The sequence below is a fragment of the Dysidea avara genome, chromosome 3, assembly GCF_963678975.1.
Source record: "Dysidea avara chromosome 3, odDysAvar1.4, whole genome shotgun sequence".
Classification (NCBI taxonomy): domain Eukaryota; kingdom Metazoa; phylum Porifera; class Demospongiae; order Dictyoceratida; family Dysideidae; genus Dysidea; species Dysidea avara.
Genome location: NC_089274.1, coordinates 46125887 through 46152794, shown reverse-complemented (window position 1 = coordinate 46152794; position 26908 = coordinate 46125887). Strand labels below are relative to the sequence as shown.

General features: G+C 38.5%; 1 long non-coding RNA gene across 1 annotated transcript; it reads right to left on the bottom strand.

The window, feature by feature from the left end:
• Nucleotides 1-22550: 22550 nt before the first annotated feature.
• LOC136251309 (uncharacterized) lies at nt 22551-24217 on the bottom strand. Its single transcript, XR_010699001.1, has 4 exons — nt 23508-24217; nt 23383-23456; nt 23180-23244; nt 22551-23120 (listed from the first exon to the last, which is right to left on the bottom strand). It is a non-coding gene; the product is annotated as an uncharacterized lncRNA (long non-coding RNA).
• Between the last annotated feature and the right edge of the window lie 2691 nt (nt 24218-26908).

Below are 26908 nucleotides of genomic sequence, written 5' to 3'. Positions count from 1 at the left end.
TTCTTAAGTTCAGCCAAAGTTGTTACCAAATAAGGCTAAACTGTATTGGTGATTTGCACACTAGTTGAGTGACTTACACTAATGCCCACATAATACTCTAATACAGCAGTCACCCTAACAGAACAGTCACACGTGTATTGCTAAATGCTATAACAAACAAAAAAACTGAACAAGCAATTTAAGTTATTAATTTAGGGATCCGATAAAAAGTAGAGATGAATGATGCTATTACAGTATAGCTCAGTGGTTTGGCATTGAACAAAATAACATGCCATTGTAGGGATTTTCTTACAAAACTATGCATCATTCATCTCTTGTTTCACTACTTTTTATCACTTGGATTCCTACTTTATTTAAAAAAATATACTAGTGCTGCAAACATTATTCTATAAAATGTTTCATTTATACTTCTTCTGCCTGAAGGCTTTCCCTGCCACACTAAACAATGGCTTAACAGGAGCTGAAGTATACTTTAGCTTTATTTAGTAGATTTTTGCTCCAATATTATAACGTACAAATTTTCTTCTTTCTTCATAGGCTCTTCTACATAATGCTATAACTCTGATATGGTCAGTTATACCCAGCTGTTTCTGTTGATTGTTTATTTTCATTGATGTAACTCTGGTCAATCCAGATATTATCTTGGGGCAGTGTTTACATAAGACTATAAAAATGCCATCCATACAATCAAAAAGATCACAATGACTTAGTACAGAAGGCAATATTTTCCTGTTATCTCTGTCTTCAGTACAATTGAGAATAGTTCTTAGTGCCTTGTATAATGCAAGAAGTGAGAACACCAGAAGAAAAATGTGATTTGTTTGCTAGCACATTTTTGATAAATTAACTACGTAGAATTAAGGGCTAGCAGCTTTTGTGCTTTAAAAGTGCTTATAATTATTCCACAAAGCACTTATAAGCAGGGGTGTAGCCAGAACCCGGGCCACCTGGGCCCAGGCCCAGGCATCAATAATTCGAGATACTCTAATAGAGCATCAGATCGAGATAAATCAGTCTCAGTATTCAGAGAAGCAGTGTAGCAAGCTACATATGTAGTTACAAGTAAGGAGGTGAAGTTGGTGGAGGGGAGAAGATCAAGGGCGTAGCCAGGAAAGGGGGGTGGGGGGTCGGGTCGAACGAACCCCCCCTTTTAGAGGCAGAATCTTTTAAAACTAAAAATCACCACATCAAATCTTACAGCCCTGGAGCTGTCCGGTAGCTACTTGCACACTAGCGCTCCTCTGTATTGCTCTTGAGGGTCGCATTGCATTAATGCTGAACAAACCACATGAAATCATCGAGATCAGTTGCATCACATGATCAGTAGCGCATGCGATGCATGGTGGAAATGGCGAAAGAGTGTTGATTGATTGATGCAGACACATTACAAGGCAGCAGCTGCGATAAACTTGAGTGGTCGTGTTATACATGTGTCAGGTGAGCACAAACTTTGAAAAGTTGATGTATATTTATCTGGTGAATGGTTTATTTGTCACATTTTGCGGGCACATGATATCTTGAATATATTGGAGTACAAGCTAAGTCTAAAGTTACTGACCATCAACAGAAGGGCCGACCAAGAATAATGAATATATACCCGGAAGGAAGTATTGCCAACTAAGCGACTCGGAGTGTGGAGGGTTCCCGTGTGCTAGAAAATTTGAAGTTGGTTGTCACAGTCTGGAAGTGAAGATTAAGTTAGTATTAGCATAGATAATAGAGTAAAGGGATAGGAAACGCAAGCGATTTCCGGTTTGATTTCCGTTACGCGTGACTTGAAAGGACAAGACAGTTTTGTGAGAATTAGTGTTCTAAGCACCGTAAATAGTAATCCAACAGACTACAGTAAGTATTTAGGCCTATGTGAGAGATTTTGGCGAGAGAATTCAGACCGTAGATTTTGTAACAAAGCGTATCGCATTAACCGTGATTGTTACACGCTGTCACACTTTCGCTCATCGTACCTTCATGCCTCGTCCATACCGCTTCTTTTATAGCCGGTTCCACTCTCGAATCTTGTGGTAAGCTAGGCGTGTCACCAACACAGTCTTTTACCGTTGCATTGTACTGCAAGGTGGTTTAAACTTTTGGTTAAAAATGGAAGATACTTAGTCATTTCTTCAAGCAACAGTTCCTGTTTTGCTCCGATATTTCCTCTGGTTCCCTCTGTTAAATGGTAAGGAATAGGTTTATCACAGTTAAAAGGATAGAATATATTTACGAAGAAAGTAAAGTGGTTTAAAGTAATTTTTGGGCCGTTTTTTTCACTTTCAATCTCCTTTAATTTTGCGTATAACTTCCTTGAGGGATGGTACCATCCTAGTTCCCTCGATTACTTACTTGAGTTCACTGTAGCGAAGTTTCACAGTCGTTGGTTACAAAATTCTGTCGTTACAACAATTTGTTTCTCATTGATACAAGCGCAGCAAGCGTAACAAGTATGTTCGTGACGTAATACACGGAATTCCAATAGAAATGTACGTATTTTGTGACGTCACGTTATTGCGTTTCCTATCCCTTTACTCTATTATCTATGGTATTAGCTACAATAGGTTTTTAATTTCTATAAGCTGCATAAACAACAGTGTGTAGGTTTTAGCTAGTTAGATGCACAAACAGCACCGTTTAATGTTACTGCCAAAGGGCATATTTTGTGTATGCATCATTTTCATTCATACGTGGTCTAGGGGGAGGCTCCCAGGACTTGACATTCCACTTACTTTCTTTTGGTTTTTAGCTTACAACTAGGCCCTGGCATCACTGGCTACGCCCCTGCTTATAAGCATAAGTGCTTGCCCCATGTCTTGTCAATACATCTGTATTTTAAATTGTCACCTTCAAGCCAAAACTTTGCTACCTGTGTAGAAGTTTAATACAGATGTATGCTGGCTGCTTTTATCATTTAATGGTTTGCTCACATGGACAAACATAGATAGGTAGATAGATGTGCACACATGTTTTTATAACTAGAGCATGTTGGGGTGAGCCTGAGCTATCTGATATGTGATATTAAATGTATACTTCTCTGTAGCCATATGCTCAGCTAATCACAAGCAGTAGATGTATGCAGGAAAATGAAAGCATACCTTACTGAAGTGATTAAGGACACATCAAGACACACGATAGTGTGTCGAGCGGCCCAAGAAGCTGGTGCGCCACACCGTGAGTATATTGACAGGAAGAAAGAAAACGTCATTTTCACACATTTGTATCTCGGTGATACCTCATCCGATTGGAACCAAATTTGCTGCAGAGTTGTCCGCCAGCTAGGGGAGTCTACATTCCAAATTTGAAGGAAATCACTCAAGCCATTTCCGAGATACGAGTGGCCAAAGTTTTTTTTTTTTCTTCGTCTTTTTTTCTTCTTTGTCTTTTCGCACACTTGCAAAAATTGCTATAAAACGCAAACGCGTACTCCGATCGCCTTGAAATTTGGCACACAGAAGGGGAGTCCAAAAGCAAATCCTAGCATCAAATTTGGTGCAACTCCGATGAATGATTCAGGAGTTATGACCGATTATTCGCGTAAAACAAGATCGATTTGTTGTCACGCCTACAGGGTAAACCTCTTCATGGAATGAGTTGAAAATTACTATGTAGATGGAGTAACCATCGTAGGAGTGCCTTTTGGTGATTTGAAAAGAATCGAGATAAAGGCCACGGAGATATGACACAAAACCCAACCTGTGTCACAATTACGCGATCGATTTTTTAGGAATAAAAAAGTATTAGTTTTCACGCCTACTAGGCAAACCGCTTAGAGCAATGAGCTGAAAATCGGTGTATAGCTGGAATAATCTTCATTGAAAGTCCTTGCAGTAGTATAGAAGAATTTGATTACAAACCACTGAGTTATGATTCGAAAGCCAACTCCGTGTAGCAAATGCGAGATCGAGATACTCTAATAGAACAGTCACCATAATAGAGCATTCATCTAATTTATTTACTCCATTATAGAATTCTATTACATTACAGGTTATTCTGTAGGGAGTTCAGCTACAAACAGTTAATGTTATAGACAGTTCAGCAAGAAGCAAGTCACCCTATAGAGAGTTCAGCTTCAAATATATCGCTGTAGTGAATCAGAACATTACAAGTCACACTGAAGAGAGTTCAGCTATAAACAAGTCATGCACCCTGTAGAGAGTTCGGCTACACTCTCTAGAGAATTCAGCTACAAACAAGTCACTGTGGAGAGAGTTCAGCTACAAAGAAACTACCCTGTAAAGAGTTCATCTATACAAACAAGTTACCCTATAGAGATCACCTGCAAACAAGTAACCCTGAAGAGAGTTCAGCTACAGACAAGTCACTTTATAGTTTATACAGTGTTCAGCTACAAGTAAGTCACTCTGTAGAGAATTCAGCTACAAGTAAGTCACTCTGTAGAGAATTCAACTACCACCAGTCACTCTGTAAAGAATTTTGCTACAAACAAGTCACCATGTAGAGAGTTCAGCAACCAAAATACTACTCTGTAAAGAGTTCAGCTATACAAACAAGTTACTCTGTAGAGAGATCAGCTAGAAACAAGAGAGTTTTCAGCTAGAAGAAGTCACCCTGTAGAGAACTCAGCTGCAAAGAAACCCTGTAGAGAGATCAACTACAAACAAATCACCCTGCAGAACATTCAACTATAAACAAATCACCGTGTAGAAAGTTCAGGTACAAACAAATCACTCTGTAGAGAGTTCAGCTACAAAGAAGTTATGCTACAGTGAGATCAGTTTGAAACAAGAGATTTCAGCTACAAACAAATTAACCTGTAAAGAGTTCAACTATGAACAGATCATCCTGTAGATAGTTCAGCTAGATACAAGTCACCCTATAGAGAGATCAGCTAGAGGAAGTCACCTTGTAGAGAGATCAGCTAGAAAAAAGTTGCCTTGTAGAAAGTTCAGTAACAAAGAAACCATCCTGTAGAGAGTTCAATCACCCTGTAGAGAGTTCAGCTACAAACAGATCAACCTGTAGAGAGATCAGCTCGAGGAAGTCACCTTGTAGAGGGATCAGCTAGAAACAAGTCACCTCGTAGAGAGTTCAGGTACAAAGAAACCACCATGTAGACAGTTCAGCTGCAAACATATCGCCTGTAGAGAGTTCACACAGCTAGAAACAAATCATCCTGTAGAGAGATCAGCTAGAAGTGGTCACCTTGTAGAGAGTTCAGCTACAAAGAAACCATCATGTAGAGAGTTCAGCTGCAAACAAATCACCCTGTAGAGAGTTCAGCTACAAAAAGATCACCCTGTAGAGAGATCAGCTAGAAGAGGTCACCTTGTAGAGAGTTCAGCTACAAAGAAACCATTATGTAGAGAGTTCAGCTGCAAACAAATCACCCTGTAGAGCATTCAGCTACAAAAAGATCACCCTTTAGAGAGATCAGCTAGAATAGGTTACCTTGTAGAGAGTCCAGCTACAAAGAAACCATCATATCTCCTATACTGCAAGTTATATTCACTCAATCACTAGACACAGGTATACTACCTTCCGATTGGGTCATGGCCAATGTATGTCCAGTTTTTAAGAAAGGAAACCGTACTAGTACCGCAAACTACCGACCAATATCATTGACTTCTGTATGCTCCAAAACTATGGAACATATTATATATCATTCCGTAATGAATCATTTAAACTCTAATAGCATTCTCATTGATACCCAGCATGGCTTTAGATCCCAGCACTCTTGTGTTACCCAACTTATTTCACTGATAGAAGACTTGTCACATGCTCTAGACCAACAGAAACAAACTGATGTCATTCTCCTTGACTTTGCTAAAGCGTTTGATAGTGTCCCACATCAAAGACTATTAGTTAAATTAAGACACTATGGTATCAACGATCACATCTGTCAGTGGGTCAATACTTGGCTGACCAGAAGGTCACAGCAAGTAGCTTTGGACGGTACTTTTTCTGACTCGATAGCTGTTCACTCAGGAGTCCCTCAAGGGACGGTCCTCGGCCCTTTGATGTTTCTTCTATACATTAATGACATAACAGAACATGTAAATTCGCCACTACGGTTATTTGCTGATGACTGTTTACTTTACAGAATTATCACCACCAAGGAGGATGCCATTCAACTTCAGCATGATCTTGATCAACTACACGAATGGGCAACTAAGTGGCAATTAAGATTCAATGTAACCAAATGTACTATTATGCGGTTTACCAGATCATTATCACCAATCATTTTCAACTACAAGCTAAACAATCACAACTTGGGTACGTCAAACCAACACTCCTACCTTGGTGTTATATTGGACAACAAACTATCATGGTCTCCACATATTAGTAATATAGCTGCTAAGGCCAATAGAACATTAAACTTTTTGAAACGCAATCTGAGTTGCTGCTCATCTAACATCAAAGCAACAGCCTACCTTACGATAGTACGACCGTCAATGGAATACGCTGCAGTCATCTGGGACCCATACCACCATAACAATATTCAACAGCCAGAGAAAGTACAGCGTAGGGCAGCTAGATGGGTCCTAAATGATTTCAATCGATTCAGCTCAGTCACAGCTATGTTACAGCATCTTTCTTGGCCAAGCCTTCAGCTGAGACGTAAAATATCCAGATTACAAGCACTTTTTAAAATTATACATCAAGATTATTCACTGTCAATTCCTCTTCATTTTATTTCAATGACAAGATCCACCAGACTATATCACCCACATCGTTTTATTCTACCAAATTCATCTACCCATTCATACCAACAGAGCTTTTTCTCCAGATCAATTAAGGATTGGAACAACTTACCATCTTCCATCATTGAGAGCAACAATATTGACTCTTTTTCAGCGGAACTGCAAACATTGTATGGAACTCTATAACTGTAATCTTTGTAACTACGTAGCTAAATTCATTTTATGATTGCTTTTTTTTCCTGAGCATATCAGCTGTGCTGTCTGCTCAGTAACAATAATAATAATAATCATGTAGAGAGATTAGCTGCAAACAAATAACCTGTACAGAGTTCAGCTACAAAGAAACCGCCATGTAGAGAGTTCAGCCTCAAACCAATCACCATGTAGAGAATTCAACGACAAATTTCCCTGTAGAGGGATCAGCTAGAAGAAGTTACCTTGTAGAGAGTTCAGCTACAAAGAAACCGCCATGTAGAGAGTTCAGCCTCAAACAAATCACCGTGTAGAGAATTCAACTACAAACAAATCACCCTGTAAAAGGATCAGCTAGAAGAGGTCACCTTGTAGAGAGTTCAGCTACTAACAAAGAAACCGCCATGTAGAGAGTTCAGCCTCAAACAAATCACCGTGTAGAGAATTCAACTACAAACAAATCGCCCTGTAGAAGGATCAGCTAGAAGAGGTCACCTTGTAGAGAGTTCAGCTACAAAGAAACTACCACATAAAGAGGTCAGCTGCAAATAAATCACTTGTTGAGAGTTCAGCTACAAACAAATCCCCCTGTAGAGGGATCAGCTAGAAGAAGTCACCTTGTAGAGTATTCAGTTACTAAGAAACCATCATGTAGAGAGTTCAGCTGCAAACAAATCACTCTGTAGAGAGTTCAGCTGCAAAGAAACCGCCATGTAGAGAGTTCAGCCTCATACAAACCACCTTGTAGAGAATTCAACTACAACAAATCACCCTGTAGAGAAGAAGTTACCTTGTAGAGAGTTCAGCTACAAAGAAACTGCCATGTAGAGAGTTCAGCCTCGAACAAATCACCCTGTAGAGAATTCAACTACAACAAATCACCCTGTAGAGAGATCAGCTAGAAGAGGTCACCTTGTAGAGAGTTTAGCTACAAAAAGATCACCCTGTAGAGAGTTCAGCTAGAAGAAGTCACCTTGTAGAGAGTTCAGCTACAAAGAAACCATCATGTAGACTCTGAGAGTTAAGCTGCAAACAAATCACTCTGTAGAGAATTCAGCTAGAAGAAGTCACCTTGTAGAGAGTTCAACTACAAAGAAACCATCATGTAGAGAGTTCAGCTATAAAGAAACCACCATGTAGAGAATTTAGCTGCAAACAAATCACCTGTAGATAGTTCATCTAGAAACAAATCACCCTGTAGAGAGATCAGCTAGAAGAGGTCACCTTATAGATAGTTCAGCTACATTTCAAGTCACCCAGTAGAGAGATCACCTGCAAAATAATATCCTGTGGGGAATGATGGGCATGTAATAATATATGTATATAATTTGTATAATTACTAATAAAATCAAAAACAATTGAAGCATTAAAAATCTTCTTTAAGTTCTTTTCTTCTTCCTGTGGTAAAGAAAAAAACACATGGGTTAAAAAACCCCCAAAGCCAGTCATTGGCCGGCTTTGCAGTATACAAATACAAAAAGAAGTGATATCTAATCAAAAACAGCCAAACTGTAAAAAAAGGTGCAGCCTCCAAAAAGGCCATGCTGAAAAAAGATGTGAAATCCAAGGTGGCGGCCAAGAAATGGCTGTGATGGTAGGTTAATGGTAAAAGTTTTAATAACAACAATTCAGGTGAATTTTGTGCTGCTTGGTGTTGGCACCAAATTCACCTGAATTGTCATTATTAAAATGTTTACCATTAACCTACCATCACAGCCATTTCTTGGCCGCCACCTTGGATTTCACATCTTTTTTCACTATGGCCTTTTTGGGGGCCGCACCTTTTTTTACAGCTTGGCTGTTTTTGATTAGATAGAATATTAAGCCTGCAATACTATAAAGAAGTGGGGATGTCCAAGTCACCAAACTGTTGTCACAAGTACAGTATTAGCACTGTACCTCATAACATATTACCAAGAGTTAATAATAGTGGTTAACTCTTGATATTACAAAGACTTTGTTATGTTCAACACCTATCACTTTTCAGTTAGCAAGAAAAGATGAACTTGTGATACTTTTGCAGTCAGATTTTCGTAAAATATATGTCACTTGTAATGTTCAGGCAGTACTGCACTTAGTTGGATCCAGGATCCATTCTTTCTTGCAAAAAGGCTTTAGTAGCTATATTTTTGTATTAGAAACACTGACAATGCGTTTCTGATTCTTTAGTGCTATAGCAGAGAAATGTGTTATGCATTGTGCAATTACCAACTCTGCAGCTCAATGGCAGGTAGTGTTCATTGGTGAAATAGCTTCCAGCTGTTCATGCACATTACATTTTGTATATAGTCACCATAGCTTGATATGCACTACTATCAGCTGTTAGTGTCTCTGCTTAGCCAACTTGCATGAATTCAAATCAAGACACACGGTAGTGTGTCATGCGGCCCAAGAAGCTGACATGCAACACCCGTGAGTATATTGACAAGAAGAACGAAAACGCAATTTTCGTACATCCATAGCTCTGTGCTGCCTTGATGAAACAAAACGATTTTGCTGTGGACACTCCCTCCCACTTCAGTACTCCACATTCCAAATTTGAGCGAAATTGCTTCAAGCATTCCTGAGATATGCGACTTCAAAAATTGGCTTAGTTTCTTTGTTGTTGTTTTTCTTATTTTTCTTCCTCTTTTCACACACTTACAAAAACTGCTATAAAACGTGAACGCTATATCCGATTGCCTTGAAATTTAGTACACAGAAGAAGGGTATAAAGGTGCATCTCTGTACCAACTTTGGCTGGAATACAATAAACTTGCAAAGAGTTATTAGCGATTATTCACGAAAAATAACACCAATATGTTGTCACGCCTACAAGGTAAAGTGCTTACAGGAAGAAGCTGAAATCAGTGGGTAAATAGGTTAACTATTGAGCCTCAAACCTTTTGTGGTTTGAAAGAAATCGAGATAAAAACCAGAAAGATACAATGAAAAATCCAACAGTGTGTAACAATTATGCAATCGAGATTAGCTAATAAAAAACGACTACTTGTCATGCCTACCAGAAAAACCGCTTAGGGTAATGCTTTGAAAATCACTGTACAGATGGAGTAATCATCTTAGAAAGGCTCTTCAATGGTGTAGAAGAATCAGACTTAAAGCCACGGAGTTATAACACGAAATCCAACTTGGTGTAGCAAGTGCGAGATCGAGATACTCTAATAGAACAGTCATCCTAATAAAGCAGTCACCCTGAAGAGAGTTCAAGAGATCAGCTAGAAATAAGTAACCTGCATAGAGACCAGCTACAAACAGATCACCCTGTAGAGAATTCAGTAACAAACAATTCACTGTGTAGATAGATCAGCTAGAAGAAGTTACCTTGTAAAGAGTTCAACTACGGAAAGAGGTAGTTCAGCTAGAAGAAGTCACCTTGTAGAGAGTTCAGCCACAAAGAAACCACCATGTAGAGAGTTCAGCTACAAACAAGTCTCCCTGTAGAGAGATCAACTACAAACAAGTCACCCTGTAGAGAGATCAGCTAGAAGAAGTTACCTTGTAGAGAGTTCAGCTACAAACAAATCACCTGTAGAGAGTTCAGCTACAAACAAATCACCCTGTAGAGAGATCAGCTAGAAGAATTTATCTTGTAGAGAGTTTAGCTACAAACAATTCATCCTGTACAGAAATCAGCTAGAAGAAGTTACCTTGTAGAGAGTTCAGCTACAAACAAATCACCCTGTAGAAAGATCATCAAGTCACCTTGTAGAGAGTTCAGTTACAAAGAAACCACCATGTAGAGAGTTCAGCTACAAACAAGTGACCCTGTAGAGACATCAGCTAGAAGAAGATACCTTGAAGAGAGTTCAGCTACAAAGAAACCATCATGTAGAGAGTTCCAACTACAAACAAGTGATCCTGTAGAGACATCAGCTAGAAGAAGTCACCTTGTAGGTTAAGTTACAAGAAACAACCATGTAGATAATTCTGTAATAAATATACGAATTATCAAGACACACGATAGTGTGTCGTGCGGCCCAAGAAGCCGGCGCGCCACACCGTGAGTATATTGACAGGAAGAAAGAAAACCTTATTTTCACACCTTTGTATCTCGGTGATACCTTATCCGATTGGAACCAAATTTGCTACAGAGTTGCCCTCCAGCTAGGGGAGTCTACATTCCAAATTGGAAGGAAATCGCTTCAGCCATTTCCGAGATACGAGTGGCCAAAGTTTGGTTTTTTTTTCTTCGTTTTTTTTTCTTCTTCGTCTTTTCGCACACTTGCAAAAATTGCTATAAAACGCAAACGCGTACTCCAGTCGCCTTGAAATTTGGCACACAGACGGAGAGTCCAAAGGCGAATCCTAGCATCAAATTTGGTACAAATCCGGTGAATGATTCAGGAGTTATGACCGATTATTCGCGTAAAACAAGATTGATTTGTTGTCACGCCTACAGGATAAACCGCTTCATGGAATGAGTTGAAAATTACTATGTAGATGGAATAACCATCGTAGGAGTGCCTTTTGGTGGTTTGAAAGGAATCGAGATAAAGACCATAGAGATATGACACAAAACCCAACCTGTGTCACAATTACGCGATCGATATTTATGAATAAAAAAGTATACGTTTTTACGCCTACTAGACAAACCGCTTAGAGCAATGAGCTGAAAATCGGTGTATAGCTGGAATAATCTTCATAGAAAGTCCTTGCAGTAGTACAGAAGAATCAGATTACAAACCGCTGAGTTATGGTTCCAAAGCCAACTCCATGTAGCAAATGCGAGATCGAGATACTCTAATAGAACAGTCACCCTAATAGAGCATTCAGCTAATTTATTTACTCCATCGTAGAATTCTATTGCATTGCAAGTTATTCTGTAGGGAGTTCAGCTGCAAACAGTTAATCTTATGGACAGTTCAGCAAGAAGCAAGTCACCCTATAGAGAGTTCAGCTTCAAATATATCACTGTAGTGATTCATAACATTACAAGTCACACTGAAGAGAGTTCAGCTATAAACAAGTCATGCACCCTGTAGAGAGTTCGGCTACACTCTCTAGAGAATTCAGCTACAAACAAGTCACTGTGGAGAGAGTTCAGCTACAAAGAAACTACCCTGTAAAGAGTTCATCTATACAAACAAGTTACCCTATAGAGATCACCTGCAAACAAGTAACCCTGAAGAGAGTTCAGCCACAGACAAGTCACTTTATAGTTTATACAGTGTTCAGCTACAAGTAAGTCACTCTGTAGAGAATTCAGCTACAAACATGTCACTGTAAAGAATTTTGCTACAAATAAGTCACCGTGTAGAGAATTCAGCAACCAAAATACCGTTCTGTAAAGAGTTCAGCTATACAAACAATTACTCTGTAGAGAGATCAGCTAGAAACAAGAGAGAGCTCAGCTAGAAAAAGTCACCCTGTAGAGAACTCAGCTGCAAAGAAACCCTGTAGAGAGATCAACTACAAACAAATCACCCTGCAGAGCGTTCAGCTATAAACAAATCACCCTGTAGAGAATTCAGCTACAAAGAAGCCATCCTGTAGAGAGTTCTGCTACAAATAAGTTATGCTACAGTGAGATCAGTTTGAAACAAGGGATTTCAGCTATAAACAAATTAACCTGTAGAGAGTTCAGCTATGAACAGATAATCCTGTAGATAGTTCAGCTAGATGCAAGTCACCCTATAAAGAGATCAGCTAGAGGAAGTCACCTTGTAGAGAGATCAGCTAGAAAAAAGTTGCCTTGTAGAAAGTTCAGTAACAAAGAAACCATCCTGTAGAGAGTTCAGCTACAAACAAATCACCCTGTAGAGAGTTCAGCTGCAAACAAATCACTCTGTATAGAGTTCAGCTACAAACAAATCAACCTGTAGAGAGATCAGCTTGAGGAAGTCACCTTGTAGAGGGATCAGCTAGAAACAAGTCACCTTGTAGAGAGTTCAGGTACAAAGAAACTACCATGTAGACAGTTCAGCTGCAAACATATCGCCTGTAGAGAGTTCACACAGTTAGAAACAAATCACCCTGTAGAGAGATCAGCTAGAAGAGGTCACCTTGTAGAGAGTTCAGCTACAAAGAAATCATCATGTAGAGAGTTCAGCTGCAAACAAATCACCCTGTAGAGAGTTCAGCTACAAAAAGATCACCCTGTAGAGAGTTCAGCTAGAAGAAGTCACCTTGTAGAGAGTTCAGCTACAAAGAAACCATCATGTAGAGAGTTCAGCTACAAAGAAACCATCATGTAGAGAGTTTAGCTGCAAACAAATAACCTGTAGAGAGTTCAGCTAGAAACAAATCACCCTGTAGAGAGATCAACTAGAAGAAGTCACCTTGTAGAGAGTTCAGCTACAAAGAAACCATCATGTAGAGAGTTCAGCTACAAAGAAATCACCCTATAGAGAGTTCAGCTAGAAGAAGTCACCTTGTAGAGAGTTCAGCTACAAAGAAACCATCATGTAGAGAGTTCAGCTACAAAGAAATCACCCTATAGAGAGTTCAGCTAGAAGAAGTCACCTTGTAGAGAGTTCAGCTGCAAAGAAACCATCATGTAGAGAGTTCAGCTACAACGAAACCACCATGTAGAGAGTTTAGCTGCAAACAAATCACCTGTAGAGAGTTCAGCTAGAAACAAATCACCCTGTAGAGAGATCAGCTAGAAGAGGTCACCTTGTAGATATTTCAGCTACATATCAAGTCACCCAGTAGAGAGATCACCTGCAAAATAATATCCTGTGGGGAATGATGGGCATGTAATAATATATGTATATAATTTGTATAATTACTAATAAAATCAAAAATAATTGAAGTATTAAAAATCTTCTTTAAGTTCTTTTCTTCTTCCTGTGGTAAAGAAAAAACACATGGGTTAAAAAAGCCCCAAAGCCAGTCATTGGCCGGCTTTGCAGTATACAAATACAAAAAGAAGTGATATCTAATCAAAAACAGCCAAGCTGTAAAAAAAGGTGCAGCCCCCAAAAAGGCCGTGGTGAAAAAAGATGTGAAACCCAAGGCGGCGGCCAAGAAATGGCTGTGATGGTAGGTTAATGGTAAAAATTTTAATAACGACAATTCAGGTGAATTTTGTGCTGCTTGGTGTTGGCACCAAATTCACCTGAATTGTCGTTATTAACATTTTTACCGTTAACCTACCATCACAGCCATTTCTTGGCCACCACCTTGGATTTCACATCTTTTTTCACCACGGCCTTTTTGGGGGCCGCACCTTTTTTTTACAGCTTGGCTGTTTTTGATTAAATATATATAAATTGTACATTTACTGATAAAATCAGAAGTATTTAAAGTATTTAACATCTGCTTCATCTTTTCTTCTTCTTGTGGTAAAAAAATAGGTTAAAAAAGTCCCAAAGCCTTTGGGGTATACAAATGCAAAAAGAAGTGAAATCTAATACAAAACAGCCAAGCTGTAAAAAAAGAATGCGGCCCTCAAAAAGGCTATGGTGAAAAAGATGTGAAATCCAAGGTGGTGGCCAAGAAATGGCTGTGATAGTAGGTTAATGGTAAAAAATTTAATAACGACAATTCAGGTGAATTTTGTGCCAAGACCAAGCGGCACCAAAATTCACCTGAATTGTCATTATTAAAAATTTTAACGTTAACCTATCATCACAGCCATTTCTTGGCCACCACCTTGGATTTCACATCTTTTTTCACCATAGCCTTTTTGAGGGCCGCACTCTTTTTTTACAGCTTGGCTGTTTTGGATTAGATAGTCATTATAACAACTTCACTTTAAATTAGTGTCTAGCAAGATATTTCAACACAGACTAGTTACTTATTTAAGTTGTCCTATCAGTAACCACACCTCCCTTATGATCTTGTACCAACAGTTCCAATGGACCAATTATTACAAAACACAACACATTTAAGAAACAGTGTAATCAGTCAAGTGGATCTGGTGTACTTAAGTTCTCTGAAAGTCAAGATCAATATCAGCTTACTTATTGAAAACAAAGTGATGGTACATAGGATGATGTATTTAGAACTTCAACATGTAGTAGCTGAACAGAGTAGTGAAAATCCTTTCCCACTACTTAACTATCATCCATCAGTAAGACTGTAAATAGAATTTACACGTGTATATCAACTGCTGAGCAAAATAAAAGCACAGCTGAAAAGCAATCAACCTTGTTTCAGCTCAATATTGTCACTTCATGATCTGTCAAACTTAACTTAATTCCTTTTGTCACTTTAAGATCATCCACACAAAAACAGTCAAGCTGTGAAGAAAGGTGCGGCCTTAAAAATCCTGGGTGAAAAAAGTTGTGAAATCAAAAGTGGTGCCAACAAATGGCTACAATGATGTTAATGCTAATAAAATTTAACAATGTCTGTGGATATCACTTCTTTTTGAAATTGCAAGTTTCAAGGCCAGCCTATGGTTGATCTTGATAATTCCTTTTAACTTTTTTCCTCTTTACTACAGGAATCATCGAGACTGCATGGCTATATGAATTTTGAAGGTGCGTATACCCCAATGATAGCTAGGAAGATTTGACTCAAAGTAGGAATGGGAGATACCCTACCCTGAGGAAGCTTCCACTGCAGAAATGGTTAATTATACCGTTCAAGCACTATGGAGCTACGGATACATGAAAACTTTTTTATTTCCCAGGGTTACCAGTACCCCTCCTTGCGACCACCCTGACATCACAGAACTACATGACACTACTCCTTCTGAAGAAAGATAAGGAGAACAAGTCTTCAGCACTGAGCAGCATGATCCATACCACCCCTTAATGTTCAAAATACTAGTGGGGTAAAAGAACCCATCTCAGTTTCGTTGTTCATACCTCCTTTGTTTCTCATGTTCACAATGTCAATAAACTCCAGTGACAATACTTGGATACCATGATATGAAGGTGCAATAACCTTAACTTTGACATCAAAAAAATGCCTTCAGATGTTTGCTTACCTTCCCAGAATCCTGAAGCATAAACGTTTATATGAGCTCCATCCTCATTATTAGCTGTTGTATATTGAAGGCTGGGTCTCACCTTGTCTCACCTGTAAAGAGGCTGCAACGGATGCATGAAAATGGCATTTTCTGGTTCCGTAAAATGAGTATGTCGCCCGCTCACACTGGCTGTACTTGGCCACACGATATGGCTATATGCTTTCATAATTTTTTGTAGAATGTTCTAGAATAATCTGGATTTTCCATTGGTAGATCTATGAAATTATGAACTTGACTATTAAGCTAGAATGTTCATTTATAAAGTAGACATAAAGTGAAGTTATCAGCTGTGATAGCAGTGGCTCAGTGGTTAAAGATTTGGATGTTCAATATGGAGGTCCGTGGTTCGAACACTGGTCAGTAACTTTTTTTCAACATTTTTTATGCACCTTTTTACCCTGCAGTAACTGTTCTATTAGAGTATTTCAACGCAGCGATTTATAGTTGTTTTGTTTTTGCCTGTAACTCTGTAGCTGTCAATGTGGTTTCTTTTAAACCACAAAAGGTTTGAGCTATGATGGTTAACCTATATGCATACCGATTTTAAAATTATTCCCATAAGCGGTTTACCCTATAGGCGTGACAACAAGTCAGCCTTTTTATTGCAAATAACCATCCATAGCTTGAATATTAATCAGATTTGCACTAACTTGGTACGTGATTGTACCGCAGTACGTTCTTAAAGTGTACCAAAGCTCAAGACAATTGAACTACACATTTGCAATTTATAATGGTTTTTGTAAAGTGTACAAAAGAATAATGTAAGCCCCCTGAGCCCAACGAAGAAATTAAGCCGGATTTTGAAGGCTTATATTTCATGATTGCATCAAGCAATCTTGCTCAAATTTGGTATGTGGGGTACTGAAGGTGGAGGATATTTGCAGTATAAAAATGATTCCAATTCAGAGCATGGAGCTATGTATGCATGAAAACCACATTTTGTTTCTTCCTGTAAATATACTCATGGTGTGGCACGCCGGCTTTCTTGGTCACACAACACACTACTGTGTGTCTTGATATAATGTGTGCCATTCATATACCTTCATAATCCTTGTTTTTGACTGAGGCATGTGCAGTTTTTATTTCTCTTCATCATCAATAAGTCATTCAGTGACATGTCCAGAGATATATAATATCTATGCAGTCACCATGTGGTCTCTCCCTTCCTAAAGTAATTCTCGGGCACGTGACACTCATAAAACATACACATTGACCACCCAATGTAGGGCTTTCCATGTCCTTAATGTAAATTCTCAGACACATGATGCTCATACAACGTACATATTGTATGGAGCTTGCTCAGGCTCACCCCCAAAACAATTTCAGTGAACCAGGTGGGTGCCAGCCAGCTGTGGGCACAAAAATTCCTCAACACTTTTAGCACCGTACTTGTAGATCCATTATGAAAAGTAGCAAGATAACTATAACCAATCAGATATTGAGTAAGGTCTGCTGGAGCATGAGCACGTACACATTATACAACTGGATTTGAGTAACTACTGCTATTTAATGTTTGTTTGTGGAGATTTTTAGCACAAACCAACAATAGAAAAGAGCTTTAACATCACAGGTGTCAACAAAACTTAATAATAAGATTTCATTCTTTCCTTTCCCTGCCTGTCATTTTACTTGATTACAAAACATTGGCATGATGAATGTGTATATTTGATTATTCATAAACTTTTTTATGTTTAACATTTCTGTATACAGTGATTATGGAATCTACTACCTTCATGATGGTCCTGATGTTCTGTCTCACATTTTCAGGTGAGTAAGTGCTTTATAACTATCAAATGCATAACTTATCTTCATGTCTATAGAGTGTGAAAATTCAAATAAAACACTGCAATGATGTTTGAATTGTTGGCATAAGAAGTACATTTACAGTACACTTTGGTACCATATTACTCCAGCAGTTTCTATCAAAGCAATTATATAGCCCTTGATCATAGACATTGCATGTGTTCATGTCACTGGCCAGCAAAAACACTATTTAGGCATTAGTTTGTAGAAGAAACATTATGAATTGTAGCAAGTTCCTTGAATAAAGACATTTTAATAATACGAATATATAAACTAGTGTTAAATGCAACACTTTGATGTGGTAAAGGAAACTTTTGTAATGTACACTTTTACTTGTTTATGTATCACTTGTTTGTTGTTGTATAATTTAGGTGGACAGAGCTGTATAGACACTCCGAATATTAATCAGCGAGGAAGTACCACTATTGGTAATGGTAGACAAGTCATTGTACCAAATGCTAGATTTGGTTGTAATGGTAGAGTAACTGCTATTAGAGCTAGTTTGAGATGGGGTGGTGGAGATGGTGATCTACCAAGTGTTCAAATATGGCATCCAACATCACTGGGCTCAAGTGTGTATATCAGAAGTGGCCAAGTACAAGTTACAACTGGACAGCAAATGGGTCCTTGGAACTCTCGTTACTATTCTACTAGTGTGTCACTAAACAACAATGATTACATTGAATTTCAGCTTAATGATGTCTTAGGGTATTATCAGCCAACCAATCCACGACGTCGAATATGGAGTATTCAGGCTAGTGAATACATTTCATACAGTAACAATGTTAACAGTCCTGGTGATATGATTGATATAACTAGTGCTCCTAATGTAGAAACTGAACGACAACCACTAATTGAAGTGATGTATGGTAAGAATTGTATTAAAAACTTTGTGTATTATTTGTCCATGCCAAAGCAGTCGATCTATGAAAAAGACTGCGATCTTTCAGCAGTAATCATATCATACAGTACTAGTACTATTGTACTGTATATTAGGGATAATAGAGAAGTGTTCTTTCTCACAAAAAAGTGTTGGCCAGAAACCAGCCTCTGCTCACAATAACTTCATGGTACCTTGGCAGTATTGATTAGATATAATCAAGCCAAACGGTACCTTTAGTGCAACATGAAACACTTCTTAGTAGGTTACTATATGATATTTTATATTCAGTGGAAATTTTCTGCTGACTGTCTGATGGGTGATTTTTTTCACTGTTATGTATAGTCATTGCTTCAGCCTGACAAGTACCTTTTTGCATACTACAGTACTGTATACTCTGGTTATTAGGCGCACATGGTTATTAAGTGCATATTGCCTGTTAAGCGCATATGGTAGACTTGTGCTAGGCACCTGTTTGTTAAGCGCGTATGGTTGAAATTGCCTCTGCCACCTCGTACTAGGTTGAATTGTTGTCAGAATGAATCAGACATGTCACAGCACACTCGATTCCTCACCAGGCCCATGTCTAGCAGATACTGCCATCTGTAATAATGACAGCTATTAGCTGCTACCTGGCTTTTAAGGATTTCCATTTCAATGACTGAAGCAAACTATTGACTGGTGTTCAAATTGCTTGAAAACTGCAGTGGGTACAACTAATTCCCTCCTAGCAGAAATTCCTTACTGTAATTTATAAGCACATGCGCTTAACAAGCATAGTAAATTTCACAAATAATTTCTCCGAAAATTATAAGCGCATGTGCCTATTAACCAGACTCTATGGTATATGCAGTTCACACATCATGGACTTACCTACTTTCTCCTTTGTGTCATTTTTTTTTGCTGGCAGTGCAAGGTGTCAATTTGCAGTAGCTCCCTGTGGCTGACTATCACTGCATGCTATCACATTTACAATGATAATCATCTGTACAAAATGCAATGGCTGTTCAACTTTTCAGTAATTGCATGGGTGGGACACACATACAAATGAAAAAAATTTGCATCCAGTACTATTCTTTCTTTTGATGTGGTTTGTACAGGTTCACCAGTTCACAAAAAAATAAACAAACAAGCACAAGGAATTTTAAGTTCAGTTAGGAATCGTAAAGTAGTGAAACATGGAGGTAGCCTACACCTGAATATGATGCCTAATTCAATTATGACAATAGACTAAAGTAGGAATTAAGTCTCCACTAGTATATCTGCAGGTGTAGGCAACCTCCTTGTTTCATTCACTACATTTTATTTCCATGATCCCTAATCAAACTTAACATCCTAATTTTCCCTTGTACTATAGTGGGTACGTGTTCACCTGAGCTCTGTCAAATATAGTAATATCAAAGACGTAAACACATATTTACTCCCAATGGTTTTGTACTGGGACAAGCATGTTTTCATGTTGTAAACATGTTTGCATGGGATATTTTTAAAGCCTCATAACTCACTTGTTCTTGCCTGTATAAAATTGCTTTTTTCAACTATTAGTTCTGACATTTAAAGGGCTTCACCGCACTATTAAATGTTTGGGAAGCTGGCCCATGTAGCAAGAGTTATTAACAAGAAACAAGGGCTCAGGTGAATGCAAACAGACTATAATGCTAATAAATTGATTGGCATTAAACATTGTAGCCATTATACTTGTACAGATTTCATAACTTCAATTAAGGGGTACCTAACACAGATGTTTTGGCATGGATAATGCATTTTACAAGCCTGCCTTCCATTGCTAAAAATGATAAATGTTTACTTTATAAGGGGAAGTAGATAACTGGTAGCAGTAGTTCAGTGGTCAAGTATAGTGGAGTCCCTGGTTTGAATCCAGGACAATTATTGTGACATGCTTCTAGGTGACTGTTCTATTAGAGTATCTCACTCTTGATTTGTTTACATATGCCCACTTAAATCACATTCTGATTTATACCAAAGTTGATACCTAGAGTCCTTAGTGTGCCAATTTGAAAGTAATTAGACTATGCATTCACATTTTGTGCAATTTTGTAAGTGTGCAAAACAAGGAGGAGGTATGAAGTAAAACAAAAGCAAAATTTAATTGTCCTAGGAAGACTTTACTTAAATAAAATTAGGTGTGTGCATGTGTGCATATATGCATGTGTATGTACATTTGTGTGTACATGTGTATGTTCTTGTGCGTGCATGTGCATGCGTCTGTAAAAGTAATGGTCCAATGTGGAGTAAGGGTCCAGAGTAAAACTCTTGTATTCTTTCTTCCTGTTAGATGTCTTCTTTCTGCCTGTTAATAACAAAGTACTATGAGCTTTCTTGACCACACAACTCAATATGTATATAGTGTACCTTGATACCTAAGCAATCAATTTAGAAGTTATAGTTATATCCCGGTACGAGGGTGATATCATTGTTATTACGCGAGTCCGAGGTGGAGCCGAGGACGAGTGTAATAACAATGATATCATGCGAGTATACAGGATGTAACTATTTTATATCACAGTGCGCGAGAGTGCGCGAGAGTGCGCGAGAGTGCGCAGATGTTTACGGATAGTAAATTAAGTTCCGGTTTGAGTTCCTGTCACTGTGCTCAAGATTTCGTCCGAATTATGTGGAGATTTTACTTCGTAGCTACAAGAGAGACCTTACATACTGCCTACAAACTGTAGCGAAGGGCAGTGTTATGAAGCAGCGGTTCCAAGTACGATTCGCCTTCGTCAGAAGTTGGTATGGTGGTTTCGCGTGGTGTGCAAGAGAAAAATAAAGACCAACAAGTGGCTACCATAGTCCGAAATAGAACGATGAAGCTAGAGGAAGTTAGTTCTTCCCCATAGTGACCGTTGGGAGTGATTGCTGGAGCAAAAATCGTCACAGACTATTCTTGACATTTGTTAAACTATTGTATTGGTAACTTGTAGTGTTATTGTGTAAAGGATTAACAGTTTTCTTGTAAGATTTAGCTAGTTTTAAGTGCTGTATTGGTGTGTTTTGTATCAATAGTTCCTTATTTGGCTCTTTGTTCCATTGGTAAACAATGTCATTCGCGGTTATTATGATGTCACGAAAGAGACTGAGTGGCTCCGCAACAGGGTGATAAGTTAGTTATCACTGGGTGATAACTAATATATCGTACAGTAGCAGTGCCGCTCTGTCTAGCTGTGTGGTAGTTATAACCCAGTGCGGTGCTTTGATACTCCCACGCACTGGGATGTAAATGAGGTTTATATCAATAGATAATAAATTTATTAGGTTAAGTGCCAATCACATTAATTACTGCATTATCATGATAGTTGAAGTTTTCAATGTATTGCACACCTCTAGTACACAATATATGTAGCTGTAATCATCTATATACATTTCTAACAGTCCACCAATATGACATCATAATATGATGGTATTGGGGTCTGGGTAATTGGGAATCACTGTGGATTTTCCTGGTTGATTTTAGGTACACACTTAATAACCACATGATAAATTCCAGAGCCTCAGATGATTAAAATGTTGCTATTGGGTATCAAGACTCATGGTAGTGAGGCGTGCGGCCAAGAAACTACAAAGCGCACGCCCAATTAAAAGACGTGCGGCCACTACTGTGAGTTATTTACGTGTAGGGACGGTTTTGCAATATTAGCCCTGAATTATGCAACATCTCTCAATAGGTTTGTATTGCGTTACGTAATAAAAAAGTTTTTTCGTAGTAGTAGTAGTAGTAGTAGTTTTCTTGCGACCGGTATTAAATGCGTATTTAGACATATTTCACTTTATTTCTCAACCTTGTGTTACACCTAGCGTCACCTTATACCAGTCAACTTACCCATGCTTGTACAGTCCATCTAGCACTGACATTATCTAATCCTGGTTTGTTCATACACGTATTTTCTTTGATCAAACCTCTAATCCCTACAATAACTTTTAAAGACACGATGTGGACACAAGCCCTAATATCTGATAAACAAGTTGTAAAAGCGTGTAGAACCATAAGTTCCCTAGGGAAGGTGTTTTAAGCAGAAATCTTTTAAACTCCATTTAGTGCGACGCCTCATACATGCGTTGATAATTGGCAGATGTCTTATAAACAAGTGTGAAAGCGTCAAGAACGTAGTGTCACTAGAGAAGGTGTTTCAAGCATAATTCTTGTTGCCACACCACACATGGTGTATTGTGTGTTCTGGTGGTGCTCAAACCAGCTTGTTACATCGCATTACCCACCCTAACAGCAAGTAGTCACTCCCATTGTGGCTTTTGTCATGCATGTCATTTAATTAATACACATGTTACATAACAAAATATATCACCTTAATTGTTTGTGACATTAACAATAAAATTCTGACAATAAAATGGGATACAGTGGAAACTGCATGTCTAAGCCGGTCACCTTTGGGCCAAGATTTCTTGGCCTTAATAGGCAGGTGGCTGCTTTAGACAGGTAAATTAGTGTATAAACTTCTCACTAAGGGAATTTAAAGCTGGTCTTTTTAAAGAGGTGGCCTTTCTGTACAGGTGGCCGCTAAGACAGGTTCCACTGTAGTTAGTCCCATTGCAACTGTACGCCTCATCCTGGAAATTCAGAAGATTGTAATCAACTGAGATATAATGCCAAGATCTTATCAGGCCTCATCGTCCACGTACGCTTGACAATTGAGAACTAAAGAACACACATAACATTATATAATTCCTCTGTCTATATAAATTACTCCCCCGAACCTTGATCTTTACATATGTACCACTGCTAGTGAGAGAACCGCATGCTATGACCAAGTACCCTGTACCTGTAAAATTGACAGGGCATTAAATACAACACAGCTAAAAATCTGTCACTTTTTACACAAATGACAGATTTGGGGATCGGAAAATTCATCACACCCTTGAGGTAATACAAAAATTTCTTAGTATACACACAGACTGACCTGAAGATCCACAACGTCCTTGCAGTCCACACACACACTTGGTGTACAGTCCACGTACACTTGACAATTGAGAACTAAAGAACACACAACATTATAAAATTCCTTTGTCTACTTACCCTCCTAACCTTGATCTTAGTTGCCAAGTTTAGAGCAGGTTATGTATGTAGCACTGCTGACCTGAAGATCCACAACGTCCTTGATGTTACTACAGTCCACGCATACTTGACAATTGAGAACTACATAACATTATAACATTCCTTTGTCTACTTACCCCCCGTACCTTGATCTTAGTTGCCAAGTTTAGAGCAGCTCTAGCCAAGTTATGTATGTAGCACTGCTAGTAGAGAACCGCATGCTATGACCAAGTACCCTGTACCTGTAAAATTGACAGGTGGGCATTAAATACAATACAGCTAAAAATCTGTCACTTTTTACGTAAATGACAGATTTGGGGAATTCATCACATCTTGAGGTAATACAAAATTTGAGGACCTGAAAATTCATTACACCCTTGAGATAATACGTTTGAGGATTCACAAGTTGGCCCAGCAGTGATCTTACTACACAGTGTCCTGATTAGACAGGTTTCACTGTACATAAAGACCAGTATGCAATGTGAAAGAGTATTTTTTGTACAAGCATCATGTAGATTACCTTACTTCTTCCACCTAGTTCCGGGACTTCTAAATTGGCACTACAGTGACAACACTGAAAGCTGTTTGGTCTGTACGAGTACGCCTTGTTGACAATCCATCCATGAGATATAATTTCAAGCGGGAAAATATTGGTACTTACTGCTACTCAACTTGGTACCATCACAGAAGTTTTCAGCTTGGTCTCAGTGAACTCAGTGCAGATGTCTGACAGTCTACATACACGCGGTTAATCAGTGTGAATAGATGTACACCAGCCTCATTTTTATTCACTCCTCCTTTTGTTACTGAACCTCCACTCCTCGTTTCGTTACTGAACCTCACTCCTCTTTTCATTACTGAACCTCCACGAAGAGCTGAGGACATCAGTATTCTCGCTGGTGACTCTTTAATATCCACTCGACGTTGTTCTTCAAGCGGTGTAGACTCTACGTGTCTTAGTTTCAAATCAGTTAAGTACGCTTCGCCGCTCCATTGAAATCCAGTTACAATATAACAAATATTTAGTAGTATTCAGTCCTCTCAAGACATGGACTGCCATCAATAATTAATGTAAACCGCATATCAAGTGTATTCACTTGAGGTGTTACAGGGACTTTCCAAGAGATTTCCCCTAAATAGGCCACGTGATCATTGTTAGTCAAGTGGAACTTGTTCTTGTTATGGCTCTACAATGCGGTACTCGTACTTTAATGTATTTTAGTGTTTAATAATATCTAATCCAAAACAGCCAAGCTGTAAAAAAAGTGTGCGGCCTCAAAAAGGCTATGGTGAAAAAAGATGTGAAATCCAAGGTGGCCCCCAAAAAAATGGCTGTGATGGTAGATTAATGGTAAAAATTTTAATAACGACAATTCAGGTGAATTTTGTGCCAAGACCAAGTGGCATCAAATTCACCTGAATTGTCGTTATTAAAATTTTTACCATTAACCTACCATCACAGCCATTTCTTGGCCGCCACCTTGGATTTCACATCTTTTTTCACCATAGCCTTTTTGAGGGCCGCACACTTTTTTTACAGCTTGGCTGTTTTGGATTAGATTTCACTTCTTTTTGTATTTGTATACCCAAAACCTGCCTATAGCCGGCTTTGGGCCTTTTTTAACCTATCTTTTTTCTTTACCACAGGAAGAAGAAAAAATGAAGCAGATGTAAAATACTTTAAATATTTCTGAATTTATCAGTAAATGTACAAATTATATATATAATACATATATTTATTACAGAACTCTCTGCATGGTGGTTTCTTTGTTACGTAACACTCTACAAGGTGACTTCTTCTAGCTGATCTCTCTATAAGGTGAATTGTTTGCAGCAGATCTATCTACAAGGTGACTCTTCTTCTAGCTGATCTCTCTACAGGGTGATTTGTTTGTAGCTGAATTCTGTACAGGTGATTTGTTTGCAGCTGAGCTCTTTACAGAATGATTTCTTTGTAGCTGAACTCTCTACAAGGTAACTTCTTCTAGCTGATCTTTCTACAGGGTGATTTGTTTGTAGCTGAACTCTCTATAAGGTGATTTGTTTGTAGCTGAACTCTCTACAAGGTAACTTCTTCTAGCTGATCTTTCTACAGGGCGATTTGTTTGTAGCTGAATTTTCTACAGGGTGACTTATTTGCAGCTGAACTCTCTACATGGTGGTTTCTTTGCAGCTGAAATCTCTACAAGGCGAATTCTTCTAGCTGATCTTTCTACAGGGTGATTTGTTTGTAGCTGAACTCTCTATAAGGTGATTTGTTTGTAGCTAATTTCTCTGCAGGTTGATTTGTTTGTAGCTGAACTCTCTACAGGGTGATTTGTTTGTAGCCAATCTCTCTACAGGGTAATTTGTTTGTAGCTGAACTCTCTATAAGGTGATTTGTTTGTAGCTGAACTCCTTACATTGTGACTAGTTTCTAGCTGATCTCTGATTTTTTGTAGCTGAACTCTCTACAGGTTGATTTGTTTGTAGCTGACCTCTCTTTAGGGTGATTTGTTTGTAGCTGATCTCTCTTCAGGGTGATTTGTTTGTAGCTGATTTCTCTACAGGATGATTTGTTTGTAGCTGACCTCTCTTCAGGGTGATTTGTTTCTAGCTGATCGCTCTAGAAAGTGATTTGCTTGTAGTTAAACTTCTTACATTGTGTCTAGTTTCTAGCTGATGTCTCTACAGGATGATTATTTGTAGCTGAACTCTCTATAAGGTGATTTGTTTGTTTGTTTGTAGCTAAACTCTCTACAGGGTGATTTGTTTCTAGCTTATCTCTCTACAGGTTGATTTGAGTGTAACTGATCTCTCTACAAGCTGATTTGTTTGTAGATGATCTCTCTGCAGGTTGATTTGTTTGTAGTTTATCTCTCTACAAGTTGAATTGTTTGTTGCTCATCACTCTAAAGGTTGATTTGTTTGTAGCTGAACTCTCTGTAAAGTGTTTTGTTTGTAGCTGATCTCTCTACAGGGTAATTTGTTTGTAGCTCAACTCTCTCCACAGTGACTTGTGTGTAGCTGAATTCTCTAGAGAGTGACTTAATTGTGGGTGAACTCTCTACAGAGTGCATGACTTGTTTATAGCTGAACTCTCTTTAGTGTGACTTGTAATGTTCTGAATCTCTACAGTGATATATTTGTAGTTTAACTCTCCACAGAGTGACTTGCTTCTTGCTGAACTGTCTGTAAGATTAACTGTTTGCAGCTAAACTCCCTACAGAATAACTTGCGAATTCTATAATGAAGTAAAATAAATTAGCTGAATGCTCTATTAGGGTGACTGTTCTATTAGAGTATCTCGATCTCGAATTTGCTACACGGAGTTCACTTTCGAATCATAACTCAGTGGTTTGCAATCCAATTCTTCTATATTACTGCAAGGACTTTCTATGAAGATTATTCCA